A 27,297-nucleotide genomic window follows, 5' to 3' on the forward strand; every position below is an offset into this window, starting at 1 on the left:
ACCGAACAACGACAATGAGCTGCTGCTTGAGATATGGAAATTGCCAACATTCCAAAGTGGAGGTAGGCAAAAAAGTCATGCCAAAGGCAAGACACACTAGACGTCGTCGTCGTCGTTGTTGTTGTGGTGGGGTAAGCAAATTGTGGGCCATGTTTAACTGAAATTATTTTAAGCGTAGTCGGTCGTAGCTGCCAAAGGAACACAGTTTTGCCTCTTGGCCAACACACAACACAACACACACACACTCTCGCATAAAACATTTCTTCTCTTTCCTGCCTTTTGCTGATGCTCGTAAATGTTCCGACACTAAATTACCTACAGGCTATAATTGTTTTGTGTACAACATGGGGAAGGAGAAGGTGCAAGAGGGGCAAGTGTAAGCAGTAATAAGGGAGTCGACGCTCGACCTGCCACAACAAGCAAAACTGTTGGAGAAAATTCGTGCAGTCTGCAAAACTGCAGTCAACAACTTGGCAGCCCACTTTGACTCGCCCCGAAATGCAGCAAAAAAAAAAAAAAAAAGTTGCATAAAAATACTTGTACTCGTACTTTGTATTTATAGCATTGCTTTCTGTAACGAGCCGCAATGTTTATTATAATCCTTTAAAAAGAACTCCATTAACACTGTGCGCAAACATTGTACAACAAAATGTACGTGTGAATAAAAACCTCATTTTGATGAAGCTCTGTAAATGGCTTATTTTAATTTATGATCATTTTAATTTCAAATGAAAGAATTTATATGCATTATAATGGTAGTTATATAATTCCAGCATTTCAAAGATTTAGCTTTAAAAATCACTTTGTTTTTAACAAATAAATTCAGCATTTCTTTAGTCGAAGTAAACAGTTCAGGCAGCTAAAACTTTTAACTCATATTATATTAACTCTTTAATATGATTTCACTTGGAATTTAAATCAGAATGCTGTGAATATAAAATTTAAGAATTCTTTCTTCACATAAAATTAAAATTAAACGGGTTTTAAAGAGAACTATTTAACCCCTTTTTTTATACAAAAATATAAATTTCATTTTCTTTGCTTAACAAAATTTTAAATAAAATTGCAATAGTATTTCTTGAGATACGATATTTTCAATTAAATTGCGCTACAATACAATAATTCCCATAAGCAATCTCATACTTACAAAAAGAAACATTTAAGCTACACTTTTCAATAGCTTCTTCTAAACCAAATCTTAATTAATTCATAAAAACTCATTTAAAATTATTTTGGGCAAACTTTTTTCCAAATCTAATTAAACTAAAAAGACTGCTCAGGCTAATTCAATTACTATTTCTTTACTCAAAAGCAAGTCAAACGTAAGCAGCATTTGGAACACAGCATGAATCACAGTTGCAGCTAGAACCCAGAACACACAGTGAGAGCCAGCAGTTAAATCCACTTGGCAAATCAGAAGTAAATGGCGCACACAATAACTAAAAATATGAATATCCACATACATATGCAACGATGTCCTTTTCAATAATATGTTTTACACACACAAACACAGAAAAAAAGAAAAAATTAATTAAATTCTTACAATCAATTTGCCATGAAATGGCCGCTGAATGGGGGAAGCTCACTTCCAATTGATTTGCTGGTGGTTTTGTGGTACCTACACACACACAAACACACTCACAATGTGTGTGTGTATTGCGGTGTGTGTGTGTGGCCAGTGTTACAATTTTGCTGATGCAGTTGAATTTTAATGAAAGCCCTTTTATATATGGTATATATATATATATATGTATTTTTTTTATTCGCACAGAAAATTGAATTATAGCAGACAGAGTGAGAAGAGAAACATGAGAGTTGAGGAGCAGGGATAAAAATGCAAGACTTGTTGAGATTTTCAATTTCTATTGAACTTGTGTACGTGTGTGTGTGTGACTGCAAATTGAAAAGTAGCTCTGAATAAAAATGAAATGAAAATCATGAAAATGAATGAAGCAAGCAGCAGCGGCTGCCACAATTTTCGTATTGGTGCCAAGAACTCGGAACTATGAAAATGAGTTAACTGGATTTTGACTTTGATGCACATGAATTATTCAACTGAAAAAATGTGCAGCTGGCTTAGCCCTTTTCTTAGTTCTCTCTCTTACTTGATGAAAACACTAATTGAAATCAAGAGCTTGACGGACTTCATCTAAATGATATTAATAACAAGAAAGAAAGCTTCAATCCAGTGTACTCAACTGTGAGACCACTTATTTTAAATAAAATGAAAACTGTATTCGTAAAATATAACAAATTATAAACCAAAAGATATATTTGTAATACTATTTCATTTAAAATATACCATAGAGTACAAATATGAGTGATGCATTGTGATAACTCTTGGCTACTCAATGCTCTAAATATACTACTATATTTGGTATATTAAAATACTATTTCATTTAAAATACACATAGAGCTAAAATATGTCTGATGAATTATGATAAGTCTTTAGTACTCAATGCTCTAAACCTACTAAAGGCTGTGTTTAGTATATCAATATACTAATTCATTAAAAAATACAATACAGTAAAAATATGTCAGAGAATTATTAAGTCTTTACAACTCAATGTTCTTAAAATATAACATTGACTTCAAAATGCGCGAAATATACCGAATACTATATTTGATATATCAATACTCCATTTCATATAAAATAAACCATAGAGTAAAAATATATCTGATAAATCCTGATAACTCTTAACTACTCAATGCTCTAAATGTTAAATCATTCTTTTAACAATTAAGTAGAGTATTAACTCTTCTGCTGAAAAAGCCATATTTGAACAAAGCTGCATTAAAAACTAAGTGTGGGAATTGCGCACAAATTTGCATATTCATCGTAAAAAAGGCAACGGGAGCAGAGCCAAAAACTGAACTGAACTGAGCTGAACAGAGATTATAAGTTTCACAACTCAATAATTAAAAGTAAACCGAACAAAAAGAGCAGTGAAAAATACAACAGCACAAATTATGATTAAATCGTGCCAAAGAGCAACGACAAATTGCAGACGATGATGTTTTTTTATGGTGTCAGAGTTGAGTTGAGAGTTAAGAGTTGCCAAGTTTGTTGTAGCTCGTTGTCACATTTTTTTTTTATATATATTTTTGGGGTCATGTCAGCCTAAAATCCAAAAGCCTGAAGCCTCTCATCTTAAGCAGCTTATTACAAATTTCCATGAGAGTGAATGTGAGTGTGTGTGTGTGTGTGTGAGTAGACCCGTAATTTATTTCGGGTGTGTAAAATACTCAACAGCGTTTTGAAGTTGTGTAACGCGTCTCTTGAGGCAAGCGTAAGAGCAAAGCAAGCAAAGTGATTGCAAATAATTGTAATTGAAGATGCCAATTGTTCGCCAGCAATTAGCGTTGTCTGCATGTGTCGCATATTGCGTATACTTAATATTGAGTTGTGTGTGTGCGTATGTGTGGGTTATTTAAATACCATACAACATGCATGTTTACGCCCGCATCTCAATCAATTTGTATTCAAATATCTCTTTTATGGGCTTGGTCTTTAAATCAATCCACAGCGGCGACATCCGCTTAAGCAATTGACCTGCTTTAACATATTGTTTATCATTTGTTTTTAGCTAACTAATTAATGAGCGTGGATGAGTCAGAATAATTATGAAAGCGACCAGCTAAATATTTATTTAAATTGAAATATTGAAATATCAATTGTTACCATTTTGAGAGCTTAAACTCATAATTCAGCTGTTGTTAAGTTTATATTTCCTTTACTTTAGTTTTGCAATTTAAAATTGAGTGTCATTGAAGCTAAAATTTCTTTTCTTTAAAACATAACTAAATCTTTTACTCTTGAAATTTAAAATTCATCTTTGGTTAAGTTTTCATTTGAGCTTTATTTTATTAAAAATTTTCAACAATTTCCCTGGCAAAGTTTACTATTAACTTCTGCAACTTCATCTCTCCACTTTTAACTTTTAACTCTATTAATTTCATGGCGCGCTCGCTTCGCGCTGCAAAAATTGGATTATTGATATCATCATTGTAAGCTGTGTATTTTTTCGGGCGATATTCTTAAACACACACACACAGAAGTTGAAGGAAGCAAATAACTGGAACTTACTCTTTTGGCATGCTTAAATTCTTAATAAACGGCTTTAAATATATCGCAAGAAAAGAAAACTTTTTAATACCCCACAAACAAAATAAAAAAGGGCGAAAAGCTGCAGAACGATGGCGCAACTTTAAGTCGCTGCCTGTTTTCTCCTGCCCTTTTTCCCTTTGTTTTTTCGGTTTTCACAGATCAACTCTCTGCGATGAGAGATGACGATGACGACGATGATGCTGATGCTGCTCCTGCTGCTGCGGATGGTGTGGGTGGGGCAAGCAATGAGATATGTGGGGGGTCGGCATGAGTTGTGGAGGCAAAGGCATTTATTAACATTGCCAGGGCGTGGCAGCTGCTGCCAAAAGGTGTTAAGAGGCAGACACGTCGACGTCGCCGTAGAGCAAATGATGATGAGGCAAACTCGCTCATACAAGCGCGTTGAGCGTTGGCTTAAGCCTCCCCTTCCCCTTCCATGCTCCAATGCCGAAAATGAGCGCGTCGAGAAATCTGCGTAAAATTTACAGCACAGCCCCATAAATTACAACAAACGCGGCAGCAACAACAAATAAATAATAAAAATTGAATGATAACGGGCGTGGCATAGGCGAGAGTAGACTAGAGGATACCCTGCTTAACAAATGCAAGAATTTTCATATTTCAATTGTGTGATAAATACAATATATGAAATATACAAATGTACATTAAACATACAAAAATGGAAAATAATTAACTTATAGAATTTGATTTTTCAAATATAATATAAATGAATATATAACTAAGGTATTTTAATCTTACATTTAAATGATTCTAAGATCTTAATTCCAAATTCGCTTTAATTGGGAATACGTTTTGAAAAGCGTTCCTTTTATTAATGTAACTATTCTATTGGGAATATAAGCTTTTAAATGCTTTGTTTTTTAATTAATGTTATTTTTAAAAAATATAATTTATTAATTTTTTCATTTTAATTTTAATATTCCTATCACAAAAAGTATAATATTTCATAATTAAGAGTTGAGGCTGTTATTCTGGTTCTTTAATTTTTAATATAATAAAATGTGGACTATAAATTGATTAATTTATATGATTTTTGAATTGATTTAAATTTAACATTACTTTACTTTACTCTACTAATATTCTCACTTAAGTTTTAAATATTTTATTTTACTTTACATTCCTTTACTTTTCTAATATTCTCATTTGATTCTGAAATCTTTTTAATTATGTGCTTTGGCTGTTTAATTTTGAATTCAAAATATTTTTAAAAACACTGATAATTCTTGTCTTTGAGATATATTTCTTTAATCATGTCATGAACATGTCAATAGGTTTTCATAATCGGACTTTATAAGTTTGGTCTTGCCTTAAACTAAAATTTAAAGCTTATTACAGAACGCAAAAGACAAGTAGTAACATCGATTTTCTTTGTTTCAATATAAATCTTTTGAAATTTATAAAATTCTTATCAACTTTGTATCATAACTGACATTATACCCGCTTAACAAGTTGCCCGATTTGCAGGGTACGCGATATGCCACCGCGTTGGCAAGAAATATTTATGAAAATATCTGCACCGTTACCAATTCTCCAAGGAGGCACGGCACCAGAGCTCTGGCAATTTTTTGTAGCTGTTATTTTATTTTTAATGGCTAATTAAATTGGCAAGCGAAAAAGCGAGCAAAAGATGCGAGATGCGTCGCTGCAGCAGACTTAAAGTTGAAATTTCCAATTGAAAAAGTTGCGAGCGATGGCCAACCGAATTGGAAATTCAATTGGAAAACAACTGCTAACAGAAACGCATCAAAACACACACACGCATATAAAGCGTTTACTGGCCACAAACACACACACACACTCTTTCACACACATACATACATGAGCAATCGCAGCACAAACATTTGCACAAAGTTACGGACAACGCGCTCTTGGCTGTGATCAGAAATGCGAAATAAGAAAAGCGCTTTTAGAGCTGAGCAGCAAAAAAGCGACACTAAAGATGCTATCTACGTATTCTGGTTACTGCAATTGGTTCTAGATACTTTGCAAAGAGGAGCTAAACTAAGGAATGTTTGACAAAAGAAAATAATGTTAACTAGATCATTAGGAAAAACTTTGAGTAATGCAAATAATGGAAGAATTTGTCTATTAATTCCTATATTTACTAAACATATTTCTTAATTTGTGCTGTGCTGAAAAGTTTATTGTTTCAATATAATTTATTACATTTTTATTTATTATAGCCACAGAAACTAAGTTCCCAGGCTGCTCAAATAGTATTGCTTATTTATTAGATTCTAATATATTTTGTTATTAATAAATTTTAAGCTAAAGCTAAAGCTGACAATTTCATTCTCTTCTCTACTCTTTTTTGTTCGTATTTTAATTGATTTATGTCTCGACTGTCTATCGCTAATAGTTGCTTCAACTTGTTTAACACCTCGTTTTAGCGGCTAGACTGTCAAAATTATAGACTTTAATTAAAATTTGTATATGCATTTTGAATACAGAAGTCTTTTTTTCCATCTTTGCTCATGGTCAATATCATCATCAAAATTCCAAACCTGTTTTCTATCTTATTTTAATGAATGATTTATAAATCTTATAATCATATTTTTTCATTCGATAATATTTTGAATTGTATTTTAAGAACTTTATTATCACTGCTTAACAACTATATTTTTTCCTAATATTTCCAATTCGTTGAACTTATTGCTTATTGCTTTAATTTTGTATTATATACTTTTGTTGGAAAAATGTAAGTTTGAATATTATCAAGCCGGCAGCATTTATTAATTAACAATGCTCTGCAAAGTTCAATCAAAATTGATTGTTCTTTATTCAAGACTAATATTAATATAATTATTGGTGTTCGCTTTTGTAATATTGAATAAAACACAAATAATTTTGATTTGAGTTGTCGTTTTAAGGTCATACCGTAACTAACTACTTACAGCACCATTAGTTAAGAGAACTTTTAGATAAATAAATACGTTTGTTTTTAAGATTTCTAATCTTTTTTTATGCTTTCTTATGGGATACAAATCTTCATTAAAAATTCAAGACACTTCATTAAAAATTTTTTTAACTTGCATATATAATACATTTTCGTAACAATAGATTTTTTTCATTAGAATAAGAACGTTTTTAAGATGAAAGTCAGCCAGTGCTTTAGAAATAAGTTAATTTAAATTATATTTAACCTTTTTTAATAAATAAAGAACTTTTTTTAGTTAAATATCAACAATTCTAGCAAACATATTGCCAACAGTTGTAGAAACTGTAACTCGCAGAACTCTTAAAGTATTTCCACTCTCCGAAATTGATCAAAGTTATAGCTTCTCTTAAGCCCAACCTTATTTGCTGGCTAATCACGCGCTCATCTCTAGCTGCAAATGCATTTGGAGACGTTCAGGAAAATTACGTCAGTGGCTTGGCTCAAATACACACGGAAAGAGACACACACAAACTCAACTCTAACACACACACACACACACACATAGATAAGTGACTGCTTTGGTGCTTAAGAGATAGAACAACCAACACACATGCCTCGATGGGCAAACAGTGCGTGTGTCTATCGCTTTGGAGTAACTATGTGTGTGTGTGTGCCAAATACGTAAAAGCAGAAGCAGAAGCAGCAGACTAAGTTGGCAATGTTGCCATGTACTCTCCGCTACCCTCTCCGTCCACCACTTTACTGCTGCCTTTGCCTCTGATCGCTGCCTCGGTTGCTGCCAATGACGCAGACGATTGAATCTGGCCTCAAAAAGCCAACGAAAGAGCTTTGGGAGGAGGAGAAGGAGGAGGGGAAACAACGTCGCGACGACGCGTTGTGCGAGAATTGGGTCAAATGCCGCATTTTTGGCCTGCAGCTCTAGCTTGCTGCCTGCTGCCTGCTAACGGTTAATGTTATTGCGCTTTTGCCATTTATCGCTGGCCATTGTTCTTGGCCGTCCCTCTTCCCTCTTCTCTCTCTCCAGCTGAGATTTGTTGCCAAAGCAAGAGTTGACTCAAAGTCAAATAGGCGCACACACAAAAGTCAAACGGCAGCCGCTTGGCTTGAATTTACTTTACGACTCCATTGTAAACGGCATAATGATGGAGTCGAAGTCGCAGTTAGAGTTAGAGTTGGAGTTGAAGACACAGTCGAAGTCAAGATTGTGTCTCGTGTGTATGTTTGTTGCTCAAATTTGTTGTTCAGCAAATTGTGTGCACTTATGATTAGAAATTTTGTGAAATTTGCTACCGTTTGCCTGCCTATTATGATTAGTTTGTTTATTTGCAGCCTAATGGAAAAAGGTCGTAAAGCTAGTCGAAGAATTCATTTATAAATACATATAGACTGTGTGTAATGAAGTGTTACTGCACATCAAATGCCATCAATGTATTTCAAACTAAAAATGGCATGAAGCCAAAGGAATTTAATATAACATAAGAAGAATTGTCTTTGTGCATTTGAATTACACAATAATAATATCCATATTCATCATATGTCTTCAATAGATTTTTCTTTCGGATGTCATAAACATGTCAACAGCTGTTGATAAACGAGTTTATAAGTTTTGGTTTGGTGTTAGGGTAAAATGTAAAGCACTTTAAAGGAAAGTCATTATTTTGATTTTCTTTGTATCAATGTAAATCTTTCCAGGTGAAAAGTTAATCTTTGGTCTTTATTTTGTATTATAAATTCTCACTAAATAATAATAATAAACAATTTTGCAGTCAGAGACTTTTGTAGTCAGGGCTACTTTACCCTAAAGTTAAGTCAATAATTTTAAGTTATTATTAAGCACTCAAAATTGAAAACATTTCTTTCATGTTGTTTGTTTCTTTATAAATATTTTTTTAGGCACAAAATTATCCTCTGTTTTTTATTTTGTATTATAAATGAATATTAAACAATTGTGAATTGTCTTTCTTTATATATAAAAAAAAAATATAAATTGTGTCACTAATTAGAGACCTTTGTAGTCTCTACTCTAAAGCTAAGACTGCAATTTTAAATTATTACTTTACTTTGTATATATAAAATAAAAAAATTCAAATTGGATATAAGGAAGAAAATTTAAAACATAAATTTGATACAATATATGTAATTGAATATAAGGAAGATTACATAATATTAAGCTCAAATAAAAATAAATATTATCACTTTGAGGCTAACAATCGAGAGCTGAACAAAAAAAAGTAGCTGTCATGCATTGTGAGCACAATAAACAGCTTTTCCTCGGTCACTTTATGTCTATTTAATGTGCGATTTAAGCTCATTTTAAAGACAGCAGCTGTTTGGCCCCAGAAAGTGTTGGGCAACTTCAATTGGCCATAAAAAGGAAGCAACGCTCATAACGCTTTGAATCCTTTAAAGCAAATTCCTGATTTTATGCGCAGCTTTTTTCCCCTCATTGTTTGTGTTTGAGGTAAAAGTTTTGCGCGGAATTTTTTGTTTTTTGGAGGAAGGGAGAAAAACAAGTCTGGGATTTTATTATTAAATTACGCATTATTAGGATGCTTAAAAAGTAATGTTGTTTGGCTGCTAAACGCATTCTTGTTATCGCATTGTATGCAGACATATAGAGTAAGTATAAAACGTAGCGGCAGCTATTAAAGTTTAATTAATTTGTGCAACAAATTTTTCTGGGGCAAGCATAATAATTATGATTACTTTCATTTATAAACGTCATCATTATTAAAATTAATTTGATGGCGCAAAGTTGCTGCTGACGTCATTGTAGTCCCTTCTGGTTGCTGCTTCTGGTTGCTTGGTTGCTGCTGCTGTTGTTGTTGCTGTGGCTTTAACAACATTCTGTGACAACCATTTGCCAGGGGCTATCAACTGAGCTGGCGTTGCAAACTGATTGGAGCGCAGTTTGTCGGTTGTCAGTTGTGTTTTTTCGTTACTGTTGTTGTTGTTGTTGCTTGTCTGCTGCTGTTGCAATTAATGATGTTGCAGCCAGTGTGCCGAGAAATGCCGCAGGCAAACAGTGACAACAACTCGACGCCTCAAACTCTCTCTCTTCCGTCTCTTCGATATATTTCACTTCTTTTGCCAATTGAGACATTTTGCAAATTTAATGTTTTAATTAGTGCTGGCGCCTAAGCCAAGGGCCAACACATTTTCGACAGTCCTTTTTGTGAAATGAACTTGCCTGCTAAAATTTATGAGGCACAGTCAACATTTAAGCTTAACTGCCAACTAAGAACCCTTAACTCCCCTACCCCCCTTAACAGTACCTGACCAAAGTGCTATCTGCAGCTCTACGTGTGCTCGGAGGAAATTTTGTTACTTTGGCTTGGGATAGATTACTCGGTACCTGATGCGAGCGTGGCTGGCATATGAACGAGTTGCAGTCTAACATAGAATATGTTGCACACACGCACACACACACACATACATGTGTCCACAAATGAAATGTTTGAACTAAATCCCATTTGTCACGCCTGCAACGAGCCGTCGTTCGCTCGGTGCTCGACCTGCTCGGTTTGTCAGTCTCCATTGACCCGGCAATGCGCCTCGCTTCGCTTCACTTCACCTCACCTCGCCTCGCCTCATCGCACTCAGGTGCTACTCTCTAGGTGGATTTTGGCCCCATCGTAAAATCTAATATAAATGCAAACGCAAATGTCAAAAATTGTAAAATTAAAAATCACATCTGGGGAGTCCTCAACATCGTCACCGCCACCGCCACCGCCACCACATCGACTAGCAACTATTTTTGTACTATGCACATATGACGTATGCGCAACATTTTTCAACAACTGTCACATTACGTATACGCAATCAGTCGTCGTGTCGCCGGAATGTATTCCACATATTGACAAAAAATTTACACTGCAATGGCTGATAAAATGAACTAGCTGCTTTTTAGTGCCAAGCATAGGCGACTATTAAGATACCCTAGGATTTATATGCGAAAAGTTAAGACTGATGAAGTAGTTTAGTTTCAGAATGAATGATGAATAAAGTAAGTAACAATCTTTAGGAAAGCGTAAAGGAAATAAACCTTGAATAATTTGAATTAATGATGGGAGATAAGCATGTGATGAAAGGCGTAGCAAAAACGTTGTTAAATACAGTTCAGAATGAATTGACTAAAAATAACTTTAGGGTTTTATCAACGATTTAAAAATAAACAATTCTGATAAATAATTACTTTTATATTTTAGATAAATTTGTATTTTCGAATATTTAAGAAGTAGCTATAAATAAAAATGTCAAGAATTTTATATCAGTATCGTCAGAAAAAATCTATAATTTCATTACTTTTTCATCGACTGCGATTAACAACAAAAAAATAGAAATACTCGCGTATGATAAGAAAACCTTGATAATGAATCAAATTTTGATTGTAAATCATTTATTAAAATGCATATGTTTTAAGAGAGAAAACTCTAGTATCAATGGAATTTATAATTTTAATTTAAAATAATATTCTAGGATTATAAACAATGAATATATATTTAATTTTATACAACTCTGAAAGTATCATAATGTTAAGGTATTTTTTTGAAGCTACGCGCGTGCACAGCGAGATGTGTTTGAAGGGTTTTTACAATAAATGTCAGGAATGTTGATTGAACCGCTCGCTAGTTTGCATATCATATGAGTAAAATACATGAGTACAAGCATACCTCTACAGACATAGCAAACAAATGGTAAAATGTGTTTGGCTTATAATACAAAATAGCACAAAATTTTACAAATGCTGTCAACAATTTTATTGAAAAAAATAACAGGAACAAGTCGAATGAAAATTTCATCAATATGAAATGTTTTTCTCTACAAGTGTGAGTGCAAAAGAGAGAAGACAGAGACAGTCAAATGAATGAATGCGAAATATTTGGATGTACTCGTAGCTATTCATGCATGAATTGGCTGTCACTGAATGATGAACCCTGCGATTGGGGATTACGAATTGGCATTGGGTCAGAGCAAGAAACCAAATGTAGAATGAGGATGACAATGATGAAGATGAAGAATCTACGAGTATAATTATTTATGCAACTTTTCGAATTTAAATTACAATGCGTCAAGTTTCATTTATATGCCATGTTGCATTTGGTTTTTAATTTACACACATTCGCTTACTCCTTTCTCTGCGTCTGTCTGCTAAATGAATTTTATGTTAATTTATGCACAGACATCAGCAAAACTAAAGCACAGGTCGAGCTGAGGAACTCTTGCCCAACTTTTCATACACAGACTCATTGACACACACTTACACACACACAAACTCCCTCGTACACACCCATGAGTAATGCGAGTGTAACACACGCAACTCTGCTGCAAAACGGAAACGGAAATATGCGCAATTTTTCAACAAGACAATGTCTGACGTCGTCTGCGAAAAAAGGGAAGAAAAAAACCCAGTAGACACAGCAACAAGACAGCACAGAGTAGAAAAAAAAACCAAAACAAAGTAAATGGAAATGATAAACCGAAAAGTTTTGCCGGCGTTTTCTCAACTTTCTGCAGTTGCACAAAATTGTTTAAGTTTTTGCTTTTGAGTTTGAATTTGAATTTGAGTTGCCAGTTTGCTTTTGTTTCAAGTGCATTTTTTAATTTTAACTACGTTTATGTCTGCCATTTTTTTTTTTTTTTTTGTTGTTGGCCTTTGCATTTCGATATAATTACAGAAGTGCGTGCCAAGTGGACAGATAAAACGCTGAGCAGAACTCAAACCCAAATAAAACTTTTATACAATTGGGTCAATTAAAAACTTGTATTGTGGTTATGCAAAAATGCCTGAAGGAACTTAACTTTAAGCTGCCAGATAAATAGTTGCACAACTCTTAATGCACTATTCTTATGTGCATTTTGGAGTTGGAGAATGAAACTTGGTTAAGGAAATCATGTGTGGTTTTTAATTCAATTTCAAAGGATTAAAATTACGTGCATCAATTATGTTCTACTCACAGTTGAGTTGCATTTAGAATAATAAAATAATGCTGGAGTCTGAGAACTGCATTAAATAGATACACAATTGGAAAACAATAATAATTATTATTGTTATGATTTATCTGCGATATATGGCAGCGGAAGCAAGCGTGCATAAAGCTCACAGTTAAAGTCAACTAGTTTGGCTGTAATCAATTTATTGCAATATGCATAAATACCACAAATCCAATAAATATGTCCAAATACATTTGCAAGGAAATTACGCTTTTAACAAATGACATTTTACAACAGCTTTCTTTTTAGCGCATGTCTGTTTATACCCTATACACATAGGGTAGAGGGGTATTATAATGTTGTGTAACAGCTAGAAGAAGGCATCTCCGACGCCATAAATTATATTTATTCTTGATCAGCCCCAACAGCCGAGACGATATAGCCACATCAAAGTACCAACTATAGCCCTTGGTATATTTTTAGTATTTTTGTCATATATTAATTCAGTATATTTTGCGCTATGTGGTATATTTTAATTGTAGTACTATGTCAGTATATTTATTTGGTATATTACCGCACTGCTTTGTCTATATTCAAAGTGGGTACCAAGTATCTCACAGTCGAGCACATTCGTGACTCCTACTTGTTTTTTTTTGTATTGTGTTGTCTGTTGCAGTAGTACTTTAAACAAAAAATGAGCTCAGCACAATTTGAATCGTTAGCCTATTAAATGAGTTCAGCAAGTGCCATAAATATGCAGCATTAATTTTAAGCACTTTTCTGCATAAAACAATAAAAAATTGTTTATCAATTGCTGCCACAAGCACGCAATGCAACGAATGCATTCAAATGAGCCGCAAATAACAACAATTGTAAATACGAGACGAGAGTTCGAATATGCGAATGCATATTTATTTATGATGAACGCGGGCAAACGTCAAAAAAAAGTCAGACAAAGTAAAACGAAAAACAATATGCATGCAATTTATTACAATTTGCTATAAAATCTTAAACGGATTTCAAATATTCAACGAGAAGTGTCAAACTTGTCCATTTCGCTGAGCTTTGAGTTTTGTAATGCGCTGTCAATTACCGTTAAAATGCTAAAGAATTTAAGCAGATAAAAGTGGAAATCAAAAGGTGAATTTAAGCGATTTAATATCATTTGAGCTCAACACAATTCTGTTTCGATTAATTATCTGCTGACAGCGGGCCATCATCAGTCAGGCGGACATAATTTCACTCATTAATCACAAAATAGTTTTGGTTTATTATCGTTAGCTTTCTAATGAAGTGTCCACTTTTGTTTGTTATGCAAACAATGGAAAAATGTCATTAAATCAGTGCATGAAATGACACAACACAATCGCAATGGCAAATGCAATTGTGCAAATCAACTATAATATTAATTAGAGACAAAACAGAGAATAAAGCTGAGATAAAGACAGAGAGAGAGATAGAGAGACGGAGGAGGGATAAACAAAACAGGTCAGTGCATAAATTGTTAGAAAACGGCAAAAGCCGGAAGAAAAGACAACACAAATACTCGCGAATGAAAACGAAGCGCAAATAGAGACAAAGTGAGTCGAGACGCGGGGCGACAACTTCATGAATTGTGCAATGTGCGAACGAATGCGCCAAAAGAGTCTTTAACCAAGAAGAAATTGATGTAATTGAATGCAGACTATGAAATGCACTTGCTGAGAGGATGAAGTATTTCAGAGAGACTATTTGGAGACTTAACTAAAAAGTAGTTGATGTGACAACAAGTAAGAAAACTGTCCAGCTACCGATTTTGAATTAAAGCAAAACAGTTCTGTATTATTCTTAAAGTATACAAAATTAATGTACCGAAAAATACTAATATATACAAAGAGCTATATTTGGTATATTGACATAGTACTACATTTGAAATATACCACAGAATGCGAAAATATACCACATTAATATACCACGAAAATACTAAAATATACAAAGAGCTATATTTGGTATATTGACAAAGTACTACATTTTAAATATACCACAGAGTGCGAAAAGTGCGAATTTATTATTAAAATATACCACAAAAATACTAAAACATACTACTCTATGGATACCAGGTATTAAAAGTTTTAAACTTATGTGAATTAAACCCACATAAATTGTGAAATGAGTAACGAAAATGTTGATTATCTTCACCCTGAGTTGACCTCACTTTTGCTAATCTAATTCTCTTTTATTCTCCCACTTTTGCTCCCACTTCCCGACTTCACTGAAGTACCTCCGGTTAGGGTGTTTAAGCGGCACCAAAAACAGACATAAGACAATAAATTAAAATGCAAATTTAAATGTAAATGAGTGCAAACCGTAAACACTTGCGACGCGTAGTGTTTTAGCCAGAGATATATCTGTAAAACAGTGTGCAACTTGCAACTGTGCAACTGTGCAACTGGCAACTGGCAACTGGTTACTGACAACTCAAGGCTACACTGCAGCAAGTGGCGACAATGAGACTCCGCTGTGTCTACGCTGTGTGCAGGAGCGGAGTCAGTGTTGCGAAAAATGATAGCAAACTAAAATTGAAACTATTTTAGCAGCATAAATTAAATGCAGAATAAAGTCAATAACAATTGCTCACTCGTCTTTCATAGAAAAACTTTTGCAATTATCCGCAATGTGTGCTTAAATTAAAAAGTTTGAGTTAAACAACTCAACTGAAATTTTTTAGTTTCACAGCAAAATTCACATAATTCTAATAAGTTGCATCATTTCAGTGTTTAACTCAAACTTTTTATTCAATAAATTAGAGCAGAATTAAAATTAGAGTAAATTAGTCTCAAAAGTGAATCAATTATTCGAATTCAAATGAAATTATTTGCAATACATTTAAGTTAAATTATAAACTGTATTCTATATTTTCATTGCAAGTCTTTGCCATAATCTGGCCAAAGAGAAAATTAAATTGTAGAATTAAAATTCGACTTTGTGTAGAGCTTAGATACAATTTATTCAAATTTCTTAGTCTTTTAGAAAAATTTAAAAATGTTGTATACTGTTGATTTTGAAAGTCTTAAGCTTAAATTATTTGACCGAAGTAAAGTCTGCAAAGTTAATTCACTCCATATGTTATTTACAGTTCTAAGGAGCCACCCTCAAATACCCTCTACAATCACAATCCGCTACTGCAACAGCAGACAGTTTAAACTGATGAGGCGGAAGTGACATGGAAAGGGAAAAAAAAACTCAGCAATTGCTTCGGAAATGCCAAAGACTTGGCGACGACCAACTGACCCAAAAAATTAAAAAAAAAAAAGTGAAAAAGAAAAGAACAAGTTGCGAAAGGGAGACAAGAACTAGATGAATTAGAATGTGATGCAAATCTTTTGATAGTAGATTGCCATTGAGATACAAGTACCATTGTATCTTGAAGATTGAGTTTGCGCTTGAAGGTCGCAAGCGAAACGAAGAAAGTGTTGAACACGCGCCAAAAAGCCAATTGGCTTTGGCCCTTGCCAGTTACCCAGTTACCACGCTTTACTTACCCAGACATTGCCTAATTACAATCAGTGTAGAAAACAAGTGGAGAGCAGACTTACCTAGAAAAAAAGAAGAGAAAACAAATATTAATAAAGGCAAAAATTTATACAAATGCTATATTTTGTTTAATTAGTAATCTAAAGTTTTGAAAATTATAGTTGCGCTGTAGTTTTCTCATTTTTTGTTTCACTTTTTGAGCAGCGAAATGCAAATAAAACAAATCAGAAATCCCTTCGTTAAGGCCATGTAAATAAAAGAACACAAAGTGCCAGTGGCTACTTGGTCGATTGTTTTGCTCAAAATGACTTTTTGTTGCTTTTAATGAGAGTGGAAACTGCCAGCAGGCCAAAAGTCAAGTCAAAGCAATTGCGAATCTAAATGGATGGCATCGTATATTTATTGGAATTTATAGTTTGCTCGAGAGACACTCACTCGATTTATTCGTTGTTATTGCTGTTTTTAGCCAAATTGAAATTGTGGCAAATTGCAATTCATTTAAGCATAATCTATTGATGTTTGACAAAAGTTTTCAAGTTGCTTGTTATGAAAATGAATAGACTAATCTTTGTAGTTTAGAGTTTATTCACTATTTGAATTAACAATGTTGAAGGTTTTATTTGAAGTATTAATTAAAGAAAAAAGAAAATAACTTGCAATGATGGCGTTGAAATATCAAAATAACTATAGTTTTTATGATTTTTAAAAATATTTCAGAAATACTGTAACTTTAAGGTATACTTTGAATGTAGTATAGTATCTGTAGTATATCAATATACCAACTATAGCATTTAGTATGATTTTGGTATTTGTTGTATATTAATTTGGTATATTTTAAAACAAATACCGCAAATATTTTGCTTTTATATCTTACTTATTTATCTTTAAACTAATCCATCAATCCTTAAAGATTTGTATTCATGTTTAAAATATATTTATTGTTATTTAATATTAATGGTCAACTACGTCAAGCCTATGTGATTTATTTGTGCCTAAACATATAAATTGATGAAACATTGAATCAAAGCATTCCACTTCAAAAATATTTCTTTTGTCCAACGTTTCATATATCAAATATTAGCTGCAAAGTTTAGACAACGAAAGTAAATAAATGCGAATATATATTTTTTGGAAATGTGAGAGTACGGATGAAATGCCAAGTGTAAGCTTTCAATCTCACAAATCAAACAAACTAATGAACAAAATTCAAATAGTCTAAAAAATAGAATGCAATCAATACAAACGCGTGTGGTTCCCTCAACAGTGGCTTATATAAATCTACACCCACTCCATACACACACACACACACAGTGTTTGGGGTGAAAACGTTTTCAATTTGAAATGTTAACCAAATGTGTTGAATTCAATTTCAAAGATTTTTCATCTAATTCAGCACGTTGATGTCGATGTCGATGTTGAATGTCGACACTCGGCCGGGAACTTTTGCAAAATGAATTATTGCTTCTGGCTGTTTTTCTTTAGACCTGCAACAGGAACTCACAAGAAAATTGGCCTATATCCAAAGCATACACAAGACGTTTGCCAAATGAAAATGAAAATGATTCATATACGAAATGATGTTTGCAAACTGCGGCAGCAGCTTCTACTTTTTCCTCAGCTCTCAAAGTTGTGTTATATAAATACCACACAACATTGAAATAGCAGCAGTAGCAGCAAAATGGCAACAACTAAAACATTTGGCATTATCTTGATGGTATTTTGCCACCCGCACTTTTCTTTTTCTTCTTTTATTTTTTGGCGACCCCGATACGAAAGTCAGACTCAGACGGAGACTCATCAAGCCACAGGCAAAGCCACAGCCACATTCACAGCCACATCTACATTCATTTCCACATCCACTTGCAGAGCCAATGCCAATCCCAATTCCCGCCAGGCAGTCCGCCAGGCTAAGCAGTCAACTCAGCCTTGAACTGCACAGTTTGACAGCTGAGCAACAAATAAACCTACATTCATAGTATTTATATATACTATATACAGTATATTCGCATCCATTGTACATGCAAAATCACACACATGCAGGTTGAATATATTTTAACAACAATTTGTTTTGGGACTTCATAGCAAATTTACACTGTTGGGTAGTATGTTGTTGAAGGCCGACACTACAATTTTTTAATGATTTTATTAGACTTGAATTTTTAAATTAGTTTTTAATAAATGGTATTTTACATTTTATAGAAACGTAGTCTTTAAAAGTTCATTTTAAACCGAATAAATCAAATGAAATATTTAAGTATGTATTTAATTTAAATTACATTTAAAATATTAATAATAAAATCTTTATTTTTTGGTTGAGATTCTAGTTTCTAAATAAAAATAAAATTTAAGTACATCCATCTCAAATTCAATGTCACTTACAGGGTATATGCCCTTCGAGCTCCCTCCTGCTGACTGCAACAGTTTATTTACAGTTTTTCTTGCATTCACATTAAATCTTTATTTATTTGTTGTTGTTTTGCATACAATATATTTGTGTAAATATATAGTTAACAACAAAATATACATATACCCAATTTTATTCAAACAATATGTGTAAGTTACTCTGTGTGTGTGTGTGTTTGTATATTTTAAAAGAGTTTTTTTGTGTAAAAAATAAAGCGAAAGAAAAACATGCAAAATTATTGTTATTTTTGTACTGTGACTTTGGGCACAATTTGCATAAACCGCAAAATCCGCTTGTTTGTACGAATACTCTTGTATTAGCATTTGCTTTTGCTCAGCAGCTAACACCAGAAGATAGAGTCTGTCCATCTTTCCGTCTGTCCTTCGTCTGCCCCGTTTGTCCAGTTGGCCAGCCCAATAAATTTGTTGTAACTTCCCAGCCAACCCGCAAGTCGTTTAAAATTTTCGAGCAGAGAAAACTTGTATTTTTTGTATTTTTTTTATAAGCAACAACAAAGATAATGTATACGAATATTTAAATTTTGCAGCTATTTGTTGTAAAACAAGCTTTGGGAGGTGGGGAGTCAAGTGTAGTGGCATGAGTATTCGTATCTTTTGGGTGTATTCATCTTTATTAGGCATTCATTCATGCGTTCAACTCAAGTCGATAAACTGTCCGAGAGACAAAAGTTTTGCAAGCCATGCAAAAATGATGAAACAGCAAACTATACGATGGAGTAGAGCGAGAGAGAGAGAGAGAGAGAGAGAGAGAGAGATATTGTATCTCCCCATTGTTTGGCTGTCGAACTACACACCCACCTAAAGAGCTCTCTCTCTCTCTCTATCAATCTCTCTGGGGGATTAGTTCCAGTGGCAGACATGAAAGCAACCCAACTAATAAGTTATCAATCAAATTTTTCGGGCATATGCCTGGACCTGCATGCAATCAATTTGTGCGATAAAGTCAAATGTCGGACACCGAATAAGGGGGAATGCGAAATGAGCTGCAGGTGCGGAGGATTTCATCTCAAGTTTATTTCTTTTTTATCTTTTCACCATTGTTTGGTTGACAGTTGTAAAGTGATTTGCTACGTGGTTGCTTTACTTTTTTTTTGGATTGTTTTGTCTTTTTTGCCTTGGTCAAATTGCGAGAAATATGATTTGTATGCATTAGCCAAATTTTGTGTCTGAGATGGCGAATGTCTTGAGATCATTTATATCGATGCTTGACGAATGATTAATTGTAGCCACAATTTATCATTAAAATCAAAGTTCAAGCTAATGAGAGCTGCAAAATGTCGAAAATAATTGCGAAATGTTGAATATGTTTTATGTATTCCTGCAATTTATATTGTTATTCAATTCGTAACTATATTTTCATCTTGCTTCATAATTATAATGTTTTCTTTCATTTGTTATACCCGCTACCCATAAGGCAAAAGGAATTTTATTCCAGTTTTTTTTTTTTAAATAATTTTTCGAGCTACTAAACTGTACTTTTATTTACATTTTAAATATAAATTTTTCTTTTTCGCTGTGCTTAAATTTAATGTTACTTTCCTTGTCATTACAAGTATCTAATATATATTTAGTCTGTTCATGGCATCGTCAATTATTTTCTATTTCGAATCCATAATATTTAAATTCTCCTTTCCATTAAGCAATTTATTCATGGTATGTCCATTATTTTCTGCTTCCATTCAATTGATATTATCCTAAATGTCAATCTAAAACACACACTTGATAACTTCATTAACTAAACCGCATCTCAATAACTCAAAACTAAATTTCATACCTAGAAATCAAACTTCATTATGAAACCACATCTCAATAACTCATATCTATATATCATACCTCTAGTTCTACTTCCTAGAGCAAACAGCTTGATTAAACTCGCCTCATCTTTTCGGCCTACAGACTTCATTATGATTTGTTTGCATAATATTTTTTCCAGCTAATTAAGAGCATTATTATTGTTTGCTTGGCGTCGGCAGTAAAACCAGTTTATGCAAAGAAGAAAAAAAGACTCTAACATTTATGAAACTTGACTAAAAATAAACAGCTGCTCATAGCCGTAGAAGAACTTTGAATATGCTAACAGCTAACCAAATTATCATATATGTTACAAATGTATTTGTCAACTCAACCATCATCATAATAATGACTGCAGCAAAAGCAACAACAACAACATTGATATTATGTTTACCAATATCGAAACAGGAATTCGTCTCGATTTCCTGTTTATTGAACAACAAACTGAACAAAAGTCTTTTTTTCGGGTTTTCCTTTGGGCGGGAAGCGAAAAAAAGTTGTACGGAACTGAGAAGAACGCAAATGAAAAATAATAAGATACAAATCGCTAAAGTTTTTTGTTGTTAATGGCTTATGAGAGACCATTTGCAGACCGAATAAAAGTCTTAAATATGTTAATTTCACACACAAAAATGTACAATGAAAAAATACAGCAAATAAAAATAAAAACACCACAAACAAATGTTAAAGTTAAAAAATCAACATGCGCAATGAAGCGTAAAATGTATAAAAAATGTGAAGAGATTAAAACACAACAAAATTGACCAAAATGTCAGATGGCCAAAAATAAAACTCGCAAAGCTATTCATGATGATGATGATTACGGTGGTAATGATGATGATGATGATGATGATGGTGCCATGACGAATTCAGATGATGTGGGCAGTCAGATATTTTGCAGTTGAGGAAGTGCTGCCGCGCGATTTGTAATTTAAAATTCCATTTGAATAGATAGAAACACATTCGCCAAGGTCAAGTAGTCGCATCAATGACAACTAATCAATAAAAACAGATCCAACAACAATCAATTCTTTTTTTTTTTTTCTTAGCATTTTTATTTCGAGGGAGTTTTTGTGAAGTGACTTGAAGTGACTCTTGGAGAAGTGCTGCTTGTGAGCAAAGTGACATTTGATCGAGTTGCGTAACGAGGCAGAAGAGAAGTTTTGGGTTGTTGTTGTTGTTGTTGCTGTTGCTGCTGGGTCAAGTGTGACCAGCCAAGTGAGTTGTAAATAGGAACGAAGCATGCACGACTAGAGTGAATCGTAGATGGTTATGTTGTGGTAGCTTATGACAGATATATTGCCGCTGTTTGTGGCTCTTGAGATGGCTCCCCAAGCAAATAAAGCTAAGTGCATTGCCTCATGCTCTCGTCGCTCTCAAGTGTTTGTTAATGTAAAATGTGTGTAAGCCCCAGGTTTTTCGGGGAGGGAGATTTGCTCAGAACTTGTTTTGCTCGATTCGCAGATTGATTGCAGACTAAAACCATGACAAATTATAGCTAGACTTTTGATAAAGTCAACCTGACTACGCTGGGCAAATAACAATTTAATCAAACGACTTTGCTAAAGAGAAATTTGCTGCACAAACTTTAAAATGTATTTTCTAGCAAATGGAAAATTGAAGTATCGAACGTATACTTAATATTTCAAATAATTTTGTTACCACAAGTGTAATTAATATTTCTTACAATTGTCTTACAAATTTAGTAAAGCCAACATACTTATTCTGACTTGCTTTATTAATAACAATTTAATGAAATGTATTTTCTAGAAAATAGAAATAGCAAATTCAATTCAATGATCAATTTTGGAAATTCAATATTATTAAACTGACTCGCTTGGTACATACGAATTTGGTGAAGAGAGATTTTCAGAGTTAAATGTAAGGCAATGGGAAATTGAGTTGTGCTACCACAAATAAATTTAAATGAAATTGTATGATAAATTTATTAAAGACTAAGTAATAATTCAGGTAAATAAAATACGTTTTAAATGTATTTTGTAGCAAATATAATATGAATGAGAAACGTATACTTAATATTTCGTACAATTTGTTACTGCATTTCAATTCATATAAAACAAAATGATAGCATTTGAAAAGTAAATATAGTTATTCTGATTTGCTTGATGAATCAGACATAGAATTAAATGTAAAAGTCAAGTGAAGCTTGCTTTACAGTACCTATACTTGATATTTATAGTCTATCTTCAGCAGTTAAAACTTATCTCACTTTTCGGTTATTACAATTCAATTTAAATAAAATTATATAAGGATTCAAATTTGTTTCACAATTTAAGCAGACACTTTATAACTGCAATTAATCGACTTCGTTTAAAAATAATTGAAAGCGCATGAACTATTAAATTTAATTTTAAAACATATGCTGCCCTATGAGCAATCAACATTTTAAGCGCAGATAAATTAATAGAATATATAAAGTATCCCTTGCAATAAATAATTGATATTTGCCACACGTTTGCTTAATACGGTTACCTATTTATCCATTGTTATTTAACACAGCTCTGACCTTTTGAACTCTCTTCTCCAGTGAACGTAATACGCATAACCTTCAGCTTAGTTCATATTCGCAGCATGCGAACGCAATATTAATCAGTTAATCCTGTTGCCACTCTCCCACTCTTCCTCATCCCGCTGAGTCGGAACTTTAATGAACGTCAGTGGCGATAACAAAAGACTATGATATTTAGTGATAGAAAGAGGACGGGGGAGCTGAGTTTTGGCTGGCGTAAGAAATTATCTCATTTGGCTTCTAAGTGTATAATACAATGGAATTTATATGCGTGCACACTTGCCACTTGGCATTGACATTGAAAGTCCGTGCCAGATGTTAATTAGTTAGTTCATCAAAAATGTACCTAAAGCATAATGAATTATATTGTTGTAGTGTAGTCTACCTGTAATGAAGACATCAACTACGCTGGGAAAACAACAATCAAGCTATGCGGCAACAATAAAAGTGAAGACATTTGGAATGGATTGCTTGCTGTGTTGGACAGTCAACACTTTTTGGATTTTGCTTTTTGCCTTTTTACCTTCTTTTGCATTGGTTTCGCTACGTGCCGCAGATGAAAGCGATTTTCACTGCTGACAAACATAAACAATGAGAAAAAAACCATACTACACACTCACTCCGTACACAAAACTGAACTCAAAACTCATCTAAACTGAACTCAACTGAACTGAACTGAACTGAACTGAACTGAGCGAAGCGCATTATGAAAAACGCTTTTCATATTTATTGTCGGCTCGTTTATGTTTTGCTTTTGCTTTGCTGTTTTGTCCCGAACTTCGTTTGTTCGTTTTATTTGTTATACATTGCTGTAATGAGGGGCAATTTATGATAATTTCAGGTAAGGTCGACACATAAATTTGAGTTAAGAGTGAAATTTAAAGACAGTGCCCCGCCATTTAGCCACTGTACAGTTCAAAAAGTCAAGCACAGACGGCAGCAGAGCGATAAATAATCGTAAGATCTAGTCGAAATTGCTTTCAAGCAAGATATCCTGTATTTATGAGTGTATAAAAAGCTTTAAAAAATATTTATGTAAAATTCTGAACATAATTTTAGAATATGTTTATTTTAGTCTGCAAAGATTTGGAAAATTAAGTGCAGATTCGAAAAATTTGCAATACCTTTATATACATTTTTTACGTATTTTTAATGCGTAATAGAAACAAAATATACTGTGTTTATTATTGTATTAAAAGCTTAATAAACTCATATGTATAATAATGTATAGTACAGAGGACCATTTAAAAGTATTTTTATTTTATGCTGTCATGATTTAGCAAATTAAAAACAAATCCTTTATATACATTTTTTACGTATTTTTAAAGCGACTACTGTATCTAAAGTATTACGTTTTTTGAGTATATTAACAGTTTTAGAAATTTATATGTAACAAATAAAGAAATTTATTTATTTCTTGCCATGATTGAGTAAAGTAAAAGCGGATTCTAAAAAGGACTTCTGACTTTATACAAATTTTTAATATATTTTTAAAGCTATTACTTTATCTAAAATATTCGGAATTTATAACTTAATAAAAAGCTTAAGAAATTTATATGTAATATTAATAATAATCATAATAGATTAAGCGTAGATTTGAAAAATTGCTTGGCATATTTTTTAAAGTTATTATTTTTTCCAAAATATTCTTTTTTTAGGATAGTAAAAAACACTTATTAAGTTTGTAGGTAAAATGTCAATTTATATTTAAGAATATTTTTATTTGCGATTGAGCAAATTAAAAGCAGTTACTAAAAACACATTTTTAAAGCGAATTTATCTTCTATATACCCATTAAGCCACTTCTTCCGCAGCTCATAAACAACTATAAAATGCTTTTACAAAGTCCATTTGTATGCGAACAATTTATAAACAAATTTCCATGTTGTCAATTTATATTGAAACTAATAAATTTGACAGCGCGTAACCAGCTAAAGTTAAGGCAAGGATGTCGGTTCACAAATGGAGAGAAAAGAGGGAAGCGAGGGGGGCGTGGCCGTAAAAAATAGACTTGTCAACTTGTGCTGTCCCTGTCGTTGTTGCTGTCGGTGTTACTATTGTTGTTGCTGTTGTTGCTGTTTGTGTTGTGTTTGTTTGTCTGAAACAAGTGAAAGTGTCAACGCCATGAAAAATGATGAATGGCCCAGAGAATATGCCCACGAGTTGGGGCCAGACGACAACAACAACAAAAAGCGAGAGAGCGAGCGAGTGAGCGCGACAGAAACAAAAAAAAAACGTGAATTGAGACTGGCAGGCCGGTCAATGCGGCGTATACGTAATTTATGTGCTCTACATGTGACTGTGGACTATCTGTGTGTGCGCTCGCGTCTGCGTTGTGACTGCAAGTGAAAAGTTTTGCCATTGCATTGTACCGGGGCAATCATTAACTGCTGCTCCCAAAGATAGCGCACTGAAAATCTAGACATTGCAAGCAGCGAGCAGCAAAAAATTGTATACGAAAATGAAAGAAGATATGAATGAATGACATCGCGGCAACAATGAAATGTCAGGGGTTCATTCATTGTGGAACGGTCACCAAGTGCTTAGGGATGGTCTTAAATATCTGACGGAAGAGCATATGTCAGGAATAGAGTTGTTTTTATTTATGTTGTTCTTTAAATATTATAGAAAAATTACTTGGCTTTAAGTTTTGATATTTAAGTAAAGATTTATGATTTCATAGAACGAAGGCAAGCATTTTCGTTTAGTCTGTTATACATTTTTTATGCTTTGAATTCTACATCTATATTTTTATTTTTGTATTATTATAAACATTACGTTATATTATCTTTAATATAAATTTGAAGCATATGTATATTATATGTAAGCCCAATGAAGCGGATATGTACTATTTGTTTTTGAGTTCAACACCATCAATGATTTTTAATCTACAATTATTTTTATATATGTTTATTATTATTTCTGCAAGCTTTACATATTTACAAATTTTTTGAAGTGCTCCTTAACATTTGATTTTCAGTTATTTCATTTATATATGATTTTAAGGCTACCATCTATTTATTTTTATATTTATTTTTCTTGTTATATTCAAAACAATATAAAATATAATATCTAATATATTTTATAGGACGCAAAGTGAAAGAAATATATTTCATTTGTTTTCAGCTATATTTTACTATGTTATAATATTTATAAAATACTTTGTCTAATAAGAATGAAGCAAATATTGTGGTTTATTCCGAGTTTGTTTTTCTTATTTTAAATTATGCATAATGTAGATTATAATTCAGTTGCTAAGCAGGGTTTTAAGCATTGAATAACACGTTTTATTAGCATAATCCAAAACACCTTCCTTGCTCATAATTCTTGTGATAGATTTAATGCCTAAAGGAAACTGCAACTAACAAGTCTGAGATTTAAGAATTATTACGATATCCGCCCACTATAGCTGGGGGATTGCTTACTCCATAAACAACTCTCGCAGTCTAAATTTAAAAATAAACAAGCACAAAACTGTGCGCGGGGCAGGTGGCAAGAGGAAGATAGAGAGCATAACTGTATGCTGATGTGGCTGCTTATCTGTTGGTGGCTGTTTCGGTGGTGCTGAAGCTGCTTCTGCTGCTTCTGCTGCTGCTGCCTAGGACTTCATAGATAACTCAGCCAGGACTCGTGGCAGAGGCAAACGCGTGCGTTGCATAATGAAAATGCTGCGGGTGAACTAGAACAGAGATAGTCAAGAGAACGAGAGAAGGACCAAAATGGGGGGAGGGGGCAAAGCATTTGAATAGCTGCCTCTACACACAGTGGCTGCAAAATGTTATGAGCGCGTTAAGGCGTATTATTTAGTGCCCCGAATGCCATGAAAATGGGTTGTTGGGTGGATGTTAGAGTGAATGAAGAATGTAAGTGAAATAGAGAGAAGACTGGGGAATGTTAGGGTTGGGTTCTCTGCTTTTTTTTTTTGGTGCGTTATTTAGTTGCTAATTTCTTTGGCATGTGCTCGCCATGCGTAGTTGTTAAAGTGCTAATTTGGGAGGCAAGTGTGTGTGAATGACTAAAAAGGGTTTCGCAGTTGACTTAAAAGCCGAGAAAGTTCAGTTAGCAAACGTCAAAGAG

The 27,297-nt window shown here is 33.4% G+C and overlaps 1 protein-coding gene across 2 annotated transcripts in view; it reads right to left on the reverse strand.

Moving 5' to 3' along the window:
- Positions 1 to 27,297, reverse strand: part of LOC117563800 (leucine-rich repeat and fibronectin type-III domain-containing protein 3) — a 76,657-nt gene that overhangs the window by 18,674 nt on the left and 30,686 nt on the right. The window lies entirely within an intron of this gene.

The sequence above is a fragment of the Drosophila albomicans genome, chromosome 2L, assembly GCF_009650485.2.
Source record: "Drosophila albomicans strain 15112-1751.03 chromosome 2L, ASM965048v2, whole genome shotgun sequence".
In the NCBI taxonomy this organism is placed as follows: domain Eukaryota; kingdom Metazoa; phylum Arthropoda; class Insecta; order Diptera; family Drosophilidae; genus Drosophila; species Drosophila albomicans.